Source organism: Pseudophryne corroboree, chromosome 11 (assembly GCF_028390025.1).
Source record: "Pseudophryne corroboree isolate aPseCor3 chromosome 11, aPseCor3.hap2, whole genome shotgun sequence".
Lineage (NCBI taxonomy): Eukaryota > Metazoa > Chordata > Amphibia > Anura > Myobatrachidae > Pseudophryne > Pseudophryne corroboree.
In genome coordinates this window covers 64649390-64668114 of record NC_086454.1, presented here as the reverse complement: position 1 = coordinate 64668114, position 18725 = coordinate 64649390, and the positions used below count along the sequence as shown (strand labels likewise).

At 38.9% G+C, this 18725-nt stretch overlaps 1 non-coding gene across 1 annotated transcript; it reads right to left on the bottom strand.

Moving 5' to 3' along the window:
* Window positions 1-7617: 7617 nt before the first annotated feature.
* Window positions 7618-7699, bottom strand: TRNAS-GCU (transfer RNA serine (anticodon GCU)). The gene has a single exon. It is a non-coding gene; the product is annotated as a tRNA-Ser (tRNA).
* Between the last annotated feature and the right edge of the window lie 11026 nt (window positions 7700-18725).

Genomic DNA, 18725 nt, shown 5'->3' with positions numbered 1-18725 from the left:
GGCTTAATAGCAAGTTGACTTGCAACCATGCTTTGGCTTGAGGAACATTTATTTAATTTTAACCTATACTTGTGAACTAATCCCCTATCATGGGGGTCCATCACTAGCAAAAATTATTTTTAATACTTCTAGCTAATGATATGACTTTCACTGTAAAAGCAATGTAAGAATTTTCACTAAATGTATGCTATGCTTGTCTTTCATGAAATGACAGACTATGATACATGAGCTACAGTAATTTGAAATCTCAGCAAATATTACAAACATCACCATTTAGAGTTTGCTGTCACTGTAATATAAACAAGAAAATTATGCAGGACTAAGGTTCAACCTGTATAAATGGCTTTGCTGTGCTGTAAAAATATGTAAACTACATCCCATATCAGTTTAACAAAGCCCAAGAAATGTCACAGACTTTAATTATCTAAACATAAGTTATTTAGCTGAAATAAAGTGTTTGCTGACCAAATTCTAGATAATAGTCTTTACACTGAATGTTCATTTGGTCATGTTTATCTCTTGAAGTAAATTTCTTGATGTGACTGGTTATATTTGGAATCCGTGTGTCAGTTTCACTTGATGGGATTTGAACCCATGTGTGCAGAGCACAATGGAGTAATAGTCTATTGCCTTAACCACTCAGCCACCTTGTCTTACTAGCACATGAAGGGGGAAGCTTTTGAAACCACTTGTTATACTTCAATATCAATTCTTTACGCCTAGTAGATTGCATATTTTCATTATCACCGGTGTGACAACAAGTTCACTTTCAACTATGTCTTGGCTTTAGGAACATTATTTCATTTAACCACTTGCCTGGCATGGTCGCATCAGATGCGACCATGCCTGCAAGTGCTCTATCTGACCTGGTCGCACAGGATGCGACCAGTCAGATAGAGAGTGTTAGCAGCGGGAGGGAAGGGAAACTTCCCTCCGCAACTGCTGTCAGAGGGACGAAATGTCCCTCTGCCTCCCTGCACTCTCCCCCTGTGTCTGCCATGCTGACGATCACTGCTGATCGGTCCGCACGGCAGGATCCCCCCCTTCCAGCGGCTGCAGACAATAGCAGCCGCTGGGGAGTGTAACTGAACCCTCCCTAGCTACCCCCAGACCCCCCCTGCATACCTCGAGGCTTCCCAGCTTTCAAAATGAAAGCTGCGATGGTTGTGATGTTCCCGATGTTCCTATGGTCGTGATGTTCCTGATCGATGTTTCGATGTTTGGGGAATTTAAAAAAAAAACATTTAAAAAAAATTATTTTTTCTTTTTTTAACTAAAAATCATTTGGGATAGGGTTAAATTTATGTTCTTCACCTAATTCACATAAAAAAACCTGACAATTTCGGAGTGGTTTTTGGCAAAATAAATCGTCAGTTAAGTGGTTAAATCTCTAATTTAAACTAATCCACCATCATGGGGAAATAAAGCATTTGTAGAATAAATTCTGATGATAGTACTGACATTGCATGTTCAAATGAAGATGATAGTACTGACATTGCATGTTCAAATATCAAGACCCATGCTCATGTTTACCATCTTTTAGTGGACTTCTTGATTTGACTGGTTTATTTTGGCCATTATTTTTTACAAATAATGCTTATGAAGCATCATTTGTAAAAATACCGGTTCCACACAAAGAGAATAGTCCCGACAGGGATGGGATTTGAAGCCATGTGTGCAGATAACAATGGGTTTGTAGTCCATTGCCTTAACTACACAGCCACCTCTTCTCACTGGCACACAAGTAGGCACACATTCCAACATCACATGTTATACTTCAAAGTTAATTCTTTATTCCCTTTTAGACAGTGTATTTTTCACTATCACCGGTGTGATAACAAGTTCACTCTCAACCATGTGCTGGCTTGAGGATCATTATTTGATTTTAACCTCTAGATTTGCAGAATAAATTCTAGATGACAGTACTGTCACTGCATGTTCAAATATCAAGACAATTCGTCTTGTTTATGTTTACCATCTTAAAGCAGACTTCTTAAGTTAACTGATTTATTTTTCCATTTGTGTGTCAGCTGGCTTATGAAGCATTATTTGCAAAATGCCAGTTTCACAAAACAAAGATTGTTCCAACAAAGATGGGTTTTGAACCCATGTGTGCAGAGAACAATGGATTAACAGTCCATCACCTTAACCACACAGCCACCTCTTCACACTCACACAGCAACAGGGATACAAGTAGGCACACTTTCCAACACCACTTATTATACTTCAAAGTCAATTCTTTATGCCCGTGTAGATTGTATATTTTTCACTATCATGGGCTTGATAGCAGGTCGACTTTCAACCATGCTTTGGCTTGAGGAACATTTATTTAATTTAACCCTATACTTGTGAGCTAATCCACCATCATGGGGATCCATCATAAACAAAAATTCTTTTTTATACTACTGGCGAATGACATGACTTTCACTGTAAAAGCAATGTAATAATTTTCACTAAATGTGTGCTATGCTTGTCTCGAATGTGTGATGATGTTACATGAGCTACAGTAATTTGAAATCTCAGCAAAAATTTCAAACCACCATTTAGAGTTGGCGGTCACTGTAATTTTAACAAGAAAACTGCAGGACTAAAGTTCAACCTGTATCAATGGCTTTTCTGTGCTGTAAAAAATGTAAACTGCATCCCATATCAGTTTAAAAAAAAACAAGAAATGCCATAGACTTTAATTATCTAAACATAAATTAATTTGTAGAAAGAAAGTGTTTGTTGATCAAATTCTACATAATACTCTTTACATTGAATTTTCATTTGATCATGTTTATTCCTTGAAGTAGATTTATTCAGTTGACTGGTTATATATGGAATTTGTGTCTCAGCTTCATTTTTTCCCTTATGAAGCATTGGGGCAGATGTATTAAACTGGAGAAGGCATATGTGATAAACCAGTGATAAGTGCAAGGTGATAAACGCACCAGCCTATCACCTCTTAACTGCTACTTTACATATTGAAGCTGATTGGCTGGTGCAGTTAGCTCCTTACACTTATCACTGGTTTATCACTTCCTTATGCCTTCTCCAGGTTAATACATCGGCCCCAATATTTGCAAAAAGGACCAATCAAAATAAAGGGCACTAACTCAACTAGTATGGGATTTGAACCCATGTGGGCAAAGAACAATGGATCAGCATCACCTTAACCAATCGGCCACCTTGTCTTACTGGTGAATGCTTGGTGAAGCTTTCAAAAACCACTTGTTATACTTCAATATTAATTCTTTGTGCATTGTAGATTACGTATTTTTCATTATCACCAGTGTGATAACAAGTTCACTTTCAACCAAGTCTTGACTTGAGGAACATTATTTCATTTAAACCTCTACTTTTGAACTAATCCACCATTGTGGGGAAATAAAGCATTTGCAGAATAAATTCTAGATGATTGTACTTACATTGCATGTTTAAATATCAAGACAGATAGTCTTGCTCAAGTTTACCATCTTAAAGTAGATTGATTTGGTTGTTTTATTTTGGCCATTTGTGTGTCTACTTCACTTGTTGGCTTATGAATCATTATTTTAAAAAATGCCAGTTCCAAATAAAAGACACCAACAGAACGAGGTTGGGATTTAAACCTGCATGCAGAGCATAATGAATCAGCAATCCATCACCTTAAACACTCAGCCACTTCATCCTATTGGCCAATATGCAGGCACACAAGTAGGCACTCTTTCCAACACCACTTGTTATACAGTAATTCAAAGTCTGTTCTGTATGCCCTTGTAGATAGTGTATTTTTTACTATCACAGGTTTGATAGCAAGTCAACTTTCAACCATGCCTTGTCTTTAGGATCATTTATTTAATTTTTACCTATACTTGTGAACTAACCCACCATCATGGGGGTCCATCACAAACAAAAATTATTTTTAATACTTTTGGCCAATGAAATGACTTTTACTTTAAAAGTAATGTAAGAATTTTCACTAAATATGTTCTATGCTTGTCTGTATTGAAATTACAGACTATGTTACATGAGTTACAGCAATTTGAAATCTCAGTAAATATTACAAACATCACCATTTAGAGTTTGCTGTCATTGTAATATAAACATGAAAATGATGCAGTTCTAAGGTTCAACCTGTATCAATAGCTTTGCTGTGCTGTAAAAAAAATAACTGCATCCCATATCAGTTTAACAAAGCCCAAGAAATGTCATAGACTTTAATTATCTAAACATGTATTATTTTGTAGAAATAAAGTGTTTGCTGATCAAATTCTAGATAATAGTCTTTACACTGAATGTTCAGTTGTTCATATTTATCTCTTGAAGTAGATTTCTTGATTTGACTGGTTATATATGGTATTTGTGTGCCTGCTTCATTTATTGGCTTATGAAGCATTATTTACAAAAATGCCATTTCTAAATAAAGGACACTGACACAAACCAATGCGTGCATACCACAATGGATTAGCAGTCCATCACTTTAACCTCTTGTCCAACTCATCTTACTGGTGCATGATGGGGGGAAAGTTTCCGAAAACCACTTTTTATACTTCAAAATCAATTCTTTACACATTGTAGATTGCGTATTTTTACTATCACCGATGTGACAACCATTTCTTGGCTTGAGGAACATTATTTCATTTTAACCTATACTTGTGAACTAATGCACCATCATGGGTAAATAAAGCATTTGCAGAATAAATTCTAGCTAATAGTATTGACATTGCATGTTCAAATATCAAGACCCATGCTCATGTTTACCATCTTTTAGTATACTTCTTGGTTTGACTGGTTTATTTAGACCATTTGTGTGTCAGCTTCACTTGTTGGCTTATGAAGAATTATTTGTAAAAATGCCTCTTCTACATAAAAAGCATACATTTTTTAAAAGCATAATTTTCACTATCATGGGCTTGATAGCAAGTCGACTTTCAACCATCTTTGCCTTGAGGAACTTTTATTTACTTTTAACCTATACTTGTGAACTAATCCACCATCATTGGCGTCCATCACAATCAAAAATAAATGTTATTACTTCTGGCCAATGACATGACTTTCTCTGTTAAATTAATGTATTAATTATCACTAAATGAGTTCTATGCTTGTGAGCTACAGTATTTTAAAATCTCACTAAATATTTCAAACATCGCCATTTAGCACTTGCTGTCACTGTAATATAAACAAGAAAATTATACAGGACTAAGGTTCAACCTCTATCAATGGCTTTGCTGTGCTGTAATAAAATGAAACTGCATCCCATATCAGTTTAACAAAGCCCAAGAAATGTCATAGACTTTAATTATCTGAACATAAATTATTTTGTAGAAATAAAGTGTTTGCTGATCAAATTCTACATAGTAATCTTTACACTGAATGTTTATTTGTTCATGTTTATCTCTTGAAGTAGATTTCATGATTTGACTGTTTATATATGGAATTAGTGTGTGAGCTTCAATTTTTGTCTTATGAAGCATAGTTTGCAAAAACGCTCGTTCCAAATTAAGGACACAAACACAAGCATGCGATTCAATCCCATGCATGAAGAGCTCAATGGATTAGCAGGCCACCACCTTAACAATTTGGCTACCTAACCTTACTAGCAAACAAGTTGGGGGGGGGGGGGGCTTTTGAAATCCACTTGTTATACATCAAAATAAATTCTTTAACCTATACTTGTGCACTAATCCACCATCATGGGTAAATAAAGCATTTGCTGAATAAATTATAGATAATAGTATTGACATTGAATGTTCAAATACCAAGACCCATGCTCGTATTTACCATCTTTTGGTAGACTTCTTAATGTGATGGGTTTATTTTAACCATTTGTGTGTCAGCTTCACTTGCTGGATTATAAAGCATTATTTGTAAAAATGCCTTTTCTTCACAAAAAATATTATGCCAACAATGATGGGATTTGACCCCATGCGTGCAGAGCACAAAGGATTAGCAGTCCATCACCTTAAACACTCGGCCACCTCGTCTCACTGTTCCACAAGATGGAAAACTTTCCCACACCACTTGTTATACTTTACAGTCAATTCTTTATGTCCTTGTAGATTGTGTAATTTTCACTATCACGGGCTTGATAGCAAGTCGACTTTCAACCATCCTTGACTTGAGGAACATTTATTTAATTTAAACCTATAATTGTGAACTAATCCACCATCATGGGGGTCCATCACAAACAAATTTTTTTTTAATTCTTCTTGACAATTATATGACTTTCACTAAAAAAGAAATGTAATATATTTCAATGATGTGTTCTATGCTTGTCTTTAATGAAGTGACAGACTATGTTACATGAGTTACAGTCATTTGAAATCTCAGCAAATATTACAAACATCACCATTTAGAGTTTGCTGTCACTGTAATATAAACAAGAAAATTATACAGGACTAAGGTTCAACCTGTATCAATGGCTTTTACGTGCTGTAAAAAAATTAAACTGCATCCAGTTATGGGACACTGACATGACGAGGATCGGATTAGAACCCATGAGTGCAGAGCACAATGGATTAGTAGTTTAATCAAAATCAATTTTTTACACCTTGTAGATTACGTGTTTTACAATATCACTGGTGTGACAACCATGTCTTTGCTTGAGAAACATTATTTCATTTTAACCTGTACTTGTGAACTAATCCAATACCATGGGGAAATAAAGCATTTGCAGAATAAATTCTAGATAATAGTATTGACATTGCATGTTAAAATATCAAGACCCATGCTCATGTTTACCATCTTAAAGTAGACTTCTTGATTTGACTGGTTTAATTTGGCCATTTGTGTGTCAGCTTCATTTGTTTGTTTATGAAACATTATTTGTTAAAATGCCTTTTCTACATAAAAAGCATTGTGACGACGAGAATGGGTTTTGAACCCATGCATGCAAAGCAGAACGGATCAGCAGTTCATTGCCTTAACCAATCAGCTACCTCATCTCCTTGTTACGCACGTTGGCAAACTTTCCAACATCACTTGTTATGCTTCAAAGTCAATTCTTTATGCCCTTGTAGATTGTGTAATTTTCACTATCATGGGCTTGATAGCATGTCGACTTTCAACCATCCATAGCTTTAGGAACATTTATTTAGTTTTAACCTATACTTGTGAACAAATTCACCATCATCCACCTCACAAATAAAAAATATTTTTAATACTTATGGCCAATAACATGACATTTTCTGTAAAAGTAATGTATTAATTTTCACTAAATGTGTTCTTTGCTTGTCTTTAATTTAATGACAGACTATGTTACATGAGTTACAGTAATTTGAAATCTCTGCAAATATTACAAGCATCACCATTTAGAGTTTACTGTCACTGTAATATAAACAAGAAAATTATGCAGGACTAAGATTCAACCTGTATCAATGGCTTTGCTGTGCTGTAAAAATTGTAAACTGCATCCCTTAACAGTTTAACAAAGCCCAAGAAATGTCATAGACTGTAATTATCTAAACATAAATTATTTTGCCGAAATAAAGTATTTGCTGATAAAATTCTACATAATAGTCTTTACACTGAATGTTCATCTCTTGAAGTAGATCTCAGAATTTGGTTATATAAGAAATTAGTGTGTCAGCTTCACTTGTTAGCTTATAAAGCATTACTAGCATAAATGCCATTTCCAAATATAGGACACTGACACGACGAGAAAGGGATTTGAACACATGCATGCAGAGCACAATGGATTAGCAGTCCATCGCCTTAACCACTCGGCCACCTCGTCTTACTGACACATGATGTGGGGAAACTTTCGGAAACTACTTGTTATACTTCAAAATCAATTCTTTATGCCTTGTAGATTGCGTATTTTTCACTATCACCGGTGTGACAACCATGTCTTGGCTTGAGGAAGATTATTTAATTTTGATCTATACTTGTGAACTAATACACCATCATGTGGAAATAAAGCATTTGCAGAATAAATTCTAGATAATAGTATTGACATTGCATGTTCAAATATTAAGACCCTTGCTCATGTTTAGCATCTTAAAGTAGACTTCTTGATTTGACTGGTTTATTTTGGCCATTTGTGTGTTAGCTTCATTTTTGGGTTTCTGAAGCATTATTTGTAAAAATGCCTTTTCTACATAAAAAGAATATGACGACACGGATGGGATTGGACCCCATGCGTGTAGAGCACAATGAATTAACAGTCATCCACCTTAACCACTCAACCACCTCATCTCACTGGTGCACAGACTGGCAAACTTTCCAACACCGCTTGTTATACTTCAAAGTCAGTTCTTTATGTCCTTGTAGATTTTGTAATTCTGATAGCAAGTCGACTTTCAACCATTCTTGGCTTTAGGAACATTTATTTAATTTTAACCTATACTTATGAACAAATCCACCATCATCCATCAGTTTAACAATGCCCAAGAAATGTCATAGACTTTAATTATCTAAACATAAATCATTTTGTAGAAATAAAGTGTTTGCTGATCAAATTCTACATAACAGTCTTTACACTGAATGGTCATGTTTATCTCTTGAAGTAGATCTCATGATTTGACTGGTTATATATGGAATTAGTGTGTCAGCTTCTCTTGTTAGCTTATAAAGCATTACTTGCATAAATGCCAATTCAAAATATAGGAGACTTACACAATGAAAATGGGTTTCGAACGCATGCGTGCAGAGAACAACAAATTAGTCATCCATCGCCTTAACCACTTGCCCACCTCACCTTCCTGGCAGATGAGGTGGGGAAGCTTTCGAAAACCACTTGTTATACTTCAAAATAAATTCTTTATGCCTTGTAGATTGCATATTTTTCACTATCACCGGTGTGACAACCATGTATTAGCTTGAGGAACATTACTTAATTTTAACCTATACTTATGAACTAATCCACCATCATGGGGAAATAAAGAATTTGCAGAATAAATTCTAGATAATAGGGGGCGTGGCTTGGCAGGCAACCTAGGTGGATGTGCGGTGCAGGAGCTCCTCCTAGTTTAACTAATATTAGCTCTCTGTGTGTTGCCAGTCAGCTCTATTCCGCTATCTCCAGCTGCAGTGTACACCTACTGCACGGTGAGATGGATCATGGAGTCGGGGGGGCTGTTAACTCAGTCCCAGCGGGTAGTGGCTTCCTCGACGTCTGTATCCAGGACCTCAATTGCCGGATCCACTCCGCGATGCCGGAAGTGCCATATCGACGATGAGGCCCATACCTCCCTGACCGCAGCGCCGCTGGTGAGATGGGTCTCACCCGGCACGGCTGCTCGGTGCGCCCGTGTGAAGAGCTCTGCTTCCTCCAGACCAGCCGTCGGACTGCAACTACAGGAGGTGGCAGCCATCTTCTGAGGGTCCTGTGCAGAGTTGCAATGCCGAGAGAGAGCAGGCGGCTACAGGAGGAAACTCGCTGATCCACACCAGTGCAGCTTGGACTCCAGGTATTACGCATTGAAAGCTGAAGTGGAGAGTGCAGTGGGCCATATTAGGAGACTTTCCTCACCCTCTCCTTCCCTACACTGTGCTCTGCATCACTGAATGTGGTAATGCTACATACACTCAGAAACCCTGCTGATCCTTTGTCTATACCTGAGCTACTCTGTGGAGTTTTATTCTCTACTCTGTTACTCCATGAATTATCTCAGCTGAGCTTTATTTAAAATAAGTATCCCCGGGTCGATTACTGACTCACCGCAAGGAGTTACTCACACCTATTTGATTTCTTGCATATGTGACCCCAGAGCTCCCTCTTGTGGGCCTCCTGAACCTGGCTTTTTTATTTTTTGGAATATCTACTTGTTTATATATTGCAGTGCCAGTTCCTACTTTATATGGAAGTTATATAGTGTGAAGACATGCCGTAATGTCCATTCTCCTGGCTCATGTTTTTCCGAGATAAAGGTGGTGATGATTGGTCCTCCTGCGCCGCTCAATCTTAGCCTGATGACTTGCTAATGCTAACCCACTGGGAGTCACTGTACTAGGGGCACTTCTCCAAGCATTATGTAGACATTCAGTCGTTACATCTCCAAACATATGATATCTTCGGCTCTTCTTCTCTGATCGCATTATGGTCAGTCGCAAAAAATCTGTTCAAAAGGGAATCGCACATTCTCTCACCGAGAACATGTCACAGGCGGATATGACACTGTTCTAAAGACCCACTCCATCTAAACACACTGATGATCTTTCTGTATCCAGCCCCTCCGAAATTGTCTCCCGCAGTGGAATCCCCATTGTCCACAACATAGAGGTGATACGGACCTCCACGATATTCTTGCCTTCATGAGCACACTCCCAACTAAACAAGACCCTCAGGACACTATACGTAGGGAGTTAGCAACTGTCCAACAGGATATCTCACAACTGTCTGACCGAGTGTCTTCTATGGAAACTCATCAAGATACCTCAGAGAGTCTTCTGAAATCCCTTACAGACACCATTATTGCCCAGCTCACCGAGATTCGTTCACTAAGGTCGCAGATATTGGATTTGGACAACCGAGGGAGAAGAAACAATATCTGGATTTGAGGTCTGCCAGAAGATGTCCCTCAATCTAGTCTGATTGATGCCCTTACAAACATTTTTAACAAAATACTGGGAGCTGCTCCCACCAATACCATCACATTTGACAGGGCCCATCGCGCTCTTAAACCAAAGAGCTTATCTGCTGATCGCCCACGAGATGTTATATGCCGCCTACACTACTACTCTCAAAAAGATGATATCATGCGTAAAGTGCGGCAAATTGATGGGGTTGCTTTCAATGGCACGACGATACACATCTTTCAAGATCTGTCATGCATACCCTCCAACAAAGAAGATCCCTAAAACCTCTCACAGATGAACTCTGAAAAAGCCAATTGAAGTACCGTTTGGGCTTTCCCTTTAGCCTCCAGGTCTTTTCAGCTGGGAGGTTACATAACCTGACCACTCAATCCAAACTCTCATCATTCTGTACAGGACTTGGTCTCCCGAATCTCGTTATTTCCGCCTGGGAATTTACTGTGCCTGATCTTTAACCACCACAGCCGCTCGGGAATAATGCCTCTTGGACAAAGGTTCACATTCACGAAAGAAGAGCCCTCTTATAAAAGCATCTCGTAAAGATGACTTCAACTCCTGATTGACCTCTGCTTAATACTACGGGTGTTATTCATGTCTGCTATGTCCTTTGGTGTTGTGCATTAATTCTACACTGACTGATAATATAGCTAAAGTTCTTATGTTTCTTGAGTTATAGGTTAAACATATGTTTCTTAGTTATTGGTTAATTAACTCAGGTCCATGCCTGTCGGTTCTACACATTGTGTTGCTTTTTGTATTTGTAGATTCAATCAATGTGCAAAAGTTATTTCTTTTTCTATTCTTACGATATGTCTACAATATATAGTTAATATCTGCGATAATTGCTTATACAACCCTATAGCGTAATTTTAAGTCCCTAGCAGTGACTCCCTTGCCCCTTACTCACATATGGGCAATGTGCCTTTTGGATCCCTGGTGTATATGCACCAGATTTCCCATAGCGGGTGTTTCAATATTGTTATTGTTCATGTTTCCCCAGTTTGGTTTCCCCACTTTTTTCCTTTCATCTCTGTCTTCTTCTTTCTCTTGTTCTCTTGGGTAGACCCGAAACCAATGCATGTCCTATTGTCTTATATGGTGAATGACAGTACCGGGTAAACTGAAAATTTGATCACTCAATGCAAAGGGCCTGAATCTACCAGAAAAAAGGTCCAACCTGTTTCAGTCTCTGTGGTCGGAGAGGGTTGATGTTGCCCTAATTCAAGAGACACATTTTAGGATTTCAGCACGCAACCCCTCACTGGTTAATCATAGGTTTCCTATAGCCTACTATTGCAGTGATCCGGGTGGCAAATCGAAGGGTGTAGCGATACTTTTTTCCAAAAATTTGCTAATTTCTGATATTTCAGTCTATAGACCAGTACCGGGGAGACTACTAGTTGTATACTGTAAGATCTTTGCTCAGGTTTATACGTTTATAGTACTTTATGCACCCAACCAAGGTCAGTTGTCCTTTTTTTCAATCAAATCTTTTGCATCTGGACTCTATTGCCACAGGATTGGTTGTTCTGGGGGGTGACCTGAATTGGTCCATAGACCTGTCCCTTGACACCTCTTCCGGTACCCCTAACTTCTCTAAACATAAACACTGCAAGGTTAAAAAGATTTTCCATGACTTACAAATCGTAGATTCCTGGAGGGTTATGAAACCGACTGGTAGGGACTACTCGTTTTACTCCAACCCACATTGAGTTTACTCTCGCCTGGACTATCTATTTCTAAGTCATAGACATCTACATCTATTAGTTGACACATCTATTGGTTCGATAACCTGGTCAGATCACGCCCCAGTTTCTATGGTATTGTCAGTGCCCTCATGTCAGATCTGTGGTTTTGTCTGTCCCCGGAAGGGACACTAGTGGGACAGTGGTGGTGCGATGGAGAAACCTGGGAGGCTGTAATTGATTCCTGCGCATGTGCACAATGATGTTTATTAAATGCTCACGGATTATAACAGATGAATTTGAAATGATGGGTACAGGAATGCTGACAACAATAATACAAACAGTCACTGATATTCAGCTGGTCTGGGAACCAGTGCAGAAACACATGCAATGAATCAGTCTGGAAACTGAATTAGCAATCTGATGGTGATCACTCCCACAGTTGGATTAAAACCCAGCAATAATTCTCCACACAGTCAATAGTAATGCAAGTCCATAACCAAGCAAGGTTTAAGCAGGAGACGGCATGAAATGCATATGAAGAGATGGTATTTGAGTGCCAGATATCAAAGCACAATGCAAGTCAATCATACACAGGTGAAAACAGTGGATAGCACCTGAAGAGAAGTCTCTATTACAAACGGTGGAAACTGACTGTAGCAGAAGCTGGAGCTGATGTAATGCTGGGACCTGTAGTTCTACAGGAATGCTGGAACTGGGAGATCACTTGGAGATGACTGGAAACAGAAGATTGCTGGAAACAGGAGTTGAAGACTGGAAACTGGAAACAGGAATTGAAGACTGGAAACTGGAAACAGGAATGGAGACCAGGAAATGCTATGCAGCAATGCAATGCGTTGTCCAAGGTGATGAGACTGAGCCAGTGCTCTGGACTTATACCCCCTAGTTGGCAGTCATTGGATACTTGGATCATGTGAGCAATCACAGCACAGGATTGGGTGCTCTCCAGTCAGCTGACTGCAAGTGTCATGGCGGCGTCCATGCTGAACAGATGGCCGGTACACAGGAGGACACCCGCAGAATGGACTTCAGGGGTGCGACACAGTGGGTACTGCACACCGCAGACAGGATGCTCATACGGCCGCAGACTGGGGCCGTGACCTCCGGAGGCCTGCACACCAGCGCGCCGGTAATTAAGACATCACTGAATGCTGGTTCCTGACACCTCACACTCCATAGGCCCGTGGACACGGCGTCTTAATGAAACTCTTCTACACGACACATATTGCAGAGATGAGATTGACGCAGCCCTTACTGAATACTTTGAAAATAATGTTACTGATGGGATCGCCAAAGTAATTATTTGGGAAGCGCATAAATATACTCTGAGAGGTAAACTTATTCAGCTAGGTTCCTTTAGGAAAAAGCAAAAATCTGCCCAAATAAACAAGCTACTACAACAAATCAATTCGTTAGAGATGTTACATAAATCATCCTTATCACTAGAAGAATTTATTGAGCTAACGGAAGCGCGGATGAATTTAAATAAAATTCTCAGTGCAAGTACCCAACTTTCTATATGCAAGTGTAAGGCTAAGTACTATCAGTGGGGTAACAAACCGGGGCGCCTTTAACACAAGCTCTCAGAGCTCAACGATCATCCCTGTTTATTAATGCTATGAAAAATGATAGAGGTGTCCAATGCTTCAAGACCCCCGCAATAGCAGATTGTTTTAAAAAATATTACTCACAGCTATATAATTTGGCTGAACCTTCCCCAGATGTGGAACCTCTCTCGGATATCCTCCAATCCAAAAGTTATCTAGAAAAGGTTGCGTACTCCATACTGACGCCATCTGAGGTACTTCTGTTGGAATGGCCCTTTATCCTGCAAGAAGTAGAGCTTGCCATATCGTCCATGCCCCAGGGCAAAAGCCCTGGCCCTGACGGCTTTCTGTCCGCTTATTACAAGATATTTAGAGATAAGCTAACACCCCACCTTCTTCAAGCTTTTAATTCTGTTTCGGCAGACACACATTTTTCCATACAATCCCTAGAGGCTCAAATAACAATCATCCCCAAGCAGGGGAAGGATCTCTCGGTGTGCTCCAGTTACCAACCCATAGCTCTGCTTAATGCTGATGTAAAACTACTGTATTTGCAAAATTGATAGCGACAAAACTCAATGAGTTCCTCCTTTATCTCATACACAGTGACCAGGTGGGATTCGTTCCGGGTCACGAAGCTAAAGACAACACAACTAAAATTCTGAATCTTATACGTTTTGCTTCGAATGGACGGATTCCTGACGTTCTTCTGTCAATGGATGTCGAGAAGGCTTTTGACAGGGTCAGGTGGGGTTTTATGAGGTTGGTTCTGTAGCATATCGGACTGGGTCCGCGAGCAATGGACAGGATTATGGCTTTTTACACATCACTGTTGGCACGGGTCCGTATTAATGGATCGCTTTCAGAACCTTTCTCATTTAGTAATGGGATGAGACAGGGATGCCCTTTATCTCCTATAATTTTTGTCCTCTGTATAGAAGCGTTAGCCAGGGCTATCAGAGCCAACAAATGTATATAAGGCATAAGGAATTGGGAGATGAGGAATATAAAAACTAGCGCTATTTGCTGATGACATCTTAGCTTTGATTACACGTCCCACACATTCTCTACCCCACCTTATGAGGGAACTGGACACATTTAGTGATCTCTCCAATTTTAAGGTTAACACGTCCAAGTCCAATGCCCTGAACATCTCAGCAGCTCCCTCTACTGTAACTATATTGAAACGCTCATTTCCATTTCTTTGGAAATCTTCACATATTCCATACTTGGGGGTTCAATTGCCAAAAGATCTATCACGTCTACTATCTTTGAACTTCCTCCTGCTCCTCCGAGCCGTGAGGAATGATTACTGTTAGTGGCATTTACAGCATCTGTCCTGGCTCAGGAGGGTGGGTGTGGTTAAAATGAACACTTTGCCTAAATTACACTCTTCAGACGCTGCCAATACAGATTCCGGACTCGTGGTTCAGATCCATTCAGCTCCTTATACAACAATTCGTATGGTCGCGTAAGAGGCAGAGAATATGTAAATTCATTATGATAAGGCCAGCTACGCGGGGAGGATTTCAACTTCCCGATATTAGGGGCTACTATAATGCAATTCTGCTCAACAGAATCCTGGACTGGATCAGGAGTCGGGACAATAAGCAGTGGGAGGGTTTGGAGGGCCTCTATACATGGCAATACCCTGAAATTTTTCCATGGCTCCATACTATACCCAAATTGACTGCATCTCATCCTACTATCTCCCCCACGCTATCTTTCTGGAAAAAAATATGTCGATGCCCTTATATCTCCTCGGACTTTAATCCTTTAACCTCTTTTTTAGATAACTCAGACTTTATGCCAGGTATCACTCTATCTCACTTTCGCACATGGGCACTGGAGGGACTTTTTAGAGTTGGACAATTAGTACAAAAATCTGGAGTTAAACAGTTTGCAGATATTTGAACTAAATGGAACATCCCACAAACTGATTTTTGGAAGTATCTCCAGGTTAGACACTATTTAAATTTGGATAATAGACTTCCACGAGCCACTAGAGAGTTAACACAATTTGAGAGACTATGCGTTACCCCAATCAACCCCACCCACACGATTTCCACCCTGTACAAACTATTGCATATACTCGATACCCTTATGCTTCCATCTTTCACTTCTAAGTGGGAGAGAGATTTGAATCTGAAGCTCTCCGACAAGGAATGGGAGGCTATTTTTCTCAAAACACAGAATAGCTCTATTTGTATCCAGATCAGAGAAACACAATACAAAATTCTAATCCGATGGTATAGACACCCTACCCTTTTACATGCCATCTCTCCTTCAGTTTCTGCCAACTGTTGGAGATGCTGTAAAGCTTTGGGTACATTGTTGCACATCTGGTGGAGCTGCCCCCTGTTAACCTCTTACTGGAACGATGTCATAGCAACTTCCCAGGATATTCTCCATATCACTGTCCCCACTTTTCCGGCCATTTGGTTGTTGAATCACTCCTCTATGACCCTATCAGATTATAAATCATCATTGCAGTGGTATCTGTGTAATGCAGCCAGAGCGACGATACCTGCTCTGTGGAGATCTACCAATTCCCCTACACGTATAACTTGGTTCTCTAAGATAGATTATTATATGGCTATGGAGGAAACACTTTTAGCTTCTAGAGATAAGACTATCAACATTAATTCCATATGGTTTCCCTGGTTGACCTACAAAACCTCAGCTTTATACAAAGATTATATATTTTTAACGCAGTAGAAGGGGTTGGATACTCTCGTTTCTCACCTCTTTTTCACAATTATTAAAGTGACGTGTTCTAACTAAGATACCTTAGCACGGATTTGTCTTCACTATCCTGACATTTCCTCTCCTTTCCCTCACTCTTTAATGCCTTTTACCCTCCCTACATCCTCTAGTCCCTCTTCTTTAATTCTTAATTAAGTTGTGATTTATATTGGAATATGCATCGTCTCGATCGGACTCGATATCAAGTTTCAACTTTTCTTCCACGATGGACTTATATTGTTATGATTCACAGTGATCTGCCAGATTTATTGAATCTGCTTGCTAGGAATGTGTATACACTGTTTTTTCTTCTATTTTCTTTATCTGATTACGGTGTGTAATGTTTTATTGTTTTCAATAAAAACAGACTATACAAAAAATTATAGATAATAGCACTGACATTGCATGTTCAAATATCAAGACCCTGGTCAATGATGGGATTTGAAACCATGCGTGCAGAGCACAATAGATTAACAGTACATCACCTTAACCACTCGGCCACCTCGTCTCCCTGGTATGCAAGCTAGCAAACATTCCAACACCACTTGTTATACTTCAAAGTCAATTCTTTATGTCCTTGTAGATTGTGTAATTTTCACTATCACGAGCTTGATAGCAAGTCGACTTTCAACCATCCTTGGCTTTAGGAACATTTATTTAATTTGAAACTATAATTGTGAACAAATCCACCATCATCCACCTCACAAACAAAATTTATTTTTAATACTTCTTGTCAATAACATGACCTTTTCTGTAAAATGTGTTTTATGCTTGTCTTTAATGAAGTGACAGCCTATGTTACGAGTTACAGTAATTTGAAATCTCTGCAAATATTACAACCATGACCATTTAAAGTTTGCTGTTATTGTAATATAAACAAGAAAATTATGCAGGACTAAGATTCAAACTGTATCAATGGCTTTGCTGTGCTGTAAAAAAATAAAAATGCATCCCATATCAGTTTAACAAACCCCAAGAAATGTCATAGACTTTAATTATCTAAACATAAATTATTTTGTAGAAATAAAGTGTTTGCTGATCAAAATCTACATAATAGTCTTTACACTGAATGTTCATGTTTATCTCTTGAAGTAGATCTCATGATTTGAATGTTCATATATGAAATTAGTGTGTCAGCTTCACTATTTGGCTTATGAAGCATTATTTACATAAATGCCATTTCCAAATAAAGGACACTGACATGAGGAGAATGGGATGCAAACCCAAGCATGCGGAACACAACTGTGTAGCTGTCCATCGCCTTAAACACTTGGCCACCTGATCTTACTGATACATGAGGTGCAGAAGCTTTCAAAAACCACTTCTTATACTTCAAATTCAATTCTTTATGCCTTGTAGATTGCGTATTTTTCCCTATCACCAGTTTGACAACCATGTCTTGGCTTGAGGAACATTCTTTTATTTTAACCCATACTTGGGAACTAATCCACCATCATGGGGAAATAAAGCATTTGCAGAATAAATTCTAGATAATAGTATTGACATTGCATGTTCAAATATCAAGACCCTTGCTCATGTTTACCATCTTAAAGTAGACTTCTTGATTTAACTGGTTTATTTTTCCCATTTGTGTGTCAGCTTCACTTGTTGGTTTATGAAGCAGTATATGTAAAAATGATTCTTCTACATAAAAAGCATTGTGACGACAAGGATGGTATTTGAAACCATGAGTGCAGAGCTCAATGGATCAGTGGCCCTTTGCCTTAACCACTTGGCCACCTCGTCTCACTGGTGCACAGATGGGCAAACTTTCCAACACCAGTTATTATAATTTAAAGTAATTTCTTTATGCCCTTGTAGATTTTGTAATTTTCACTATCACTGGCTTGATAGCAAGTCGGCTTTCACCCATCCTTGGCTTGAGGAACATTATTTCATTTTAACCTATACTTGTGAACTAATCCACCATCATGGGGAAATAAAGCATTTGCAGAATAAATTCTAGATAATAGTATTGACATTGCATGTTCAAATATTAAGATCCTTGCTCATGTTTACCATCTTAAAGTAGACTTTTTGACTTGACTGGTTTATTTTGCCCATTTGTGTGTCAGCTTCACTTGTTGGTTTATGAAGCAGTATATGTAAAAATGCCTCTTCTACCTAAAAAGCATTGTGATGTAGAGGATGGGATTTGAACCCATACGTGCAGAGCACAATAGATTAGCAGTCCATCGCCTTAAACACTCAGCCACCTCGTCTCTCT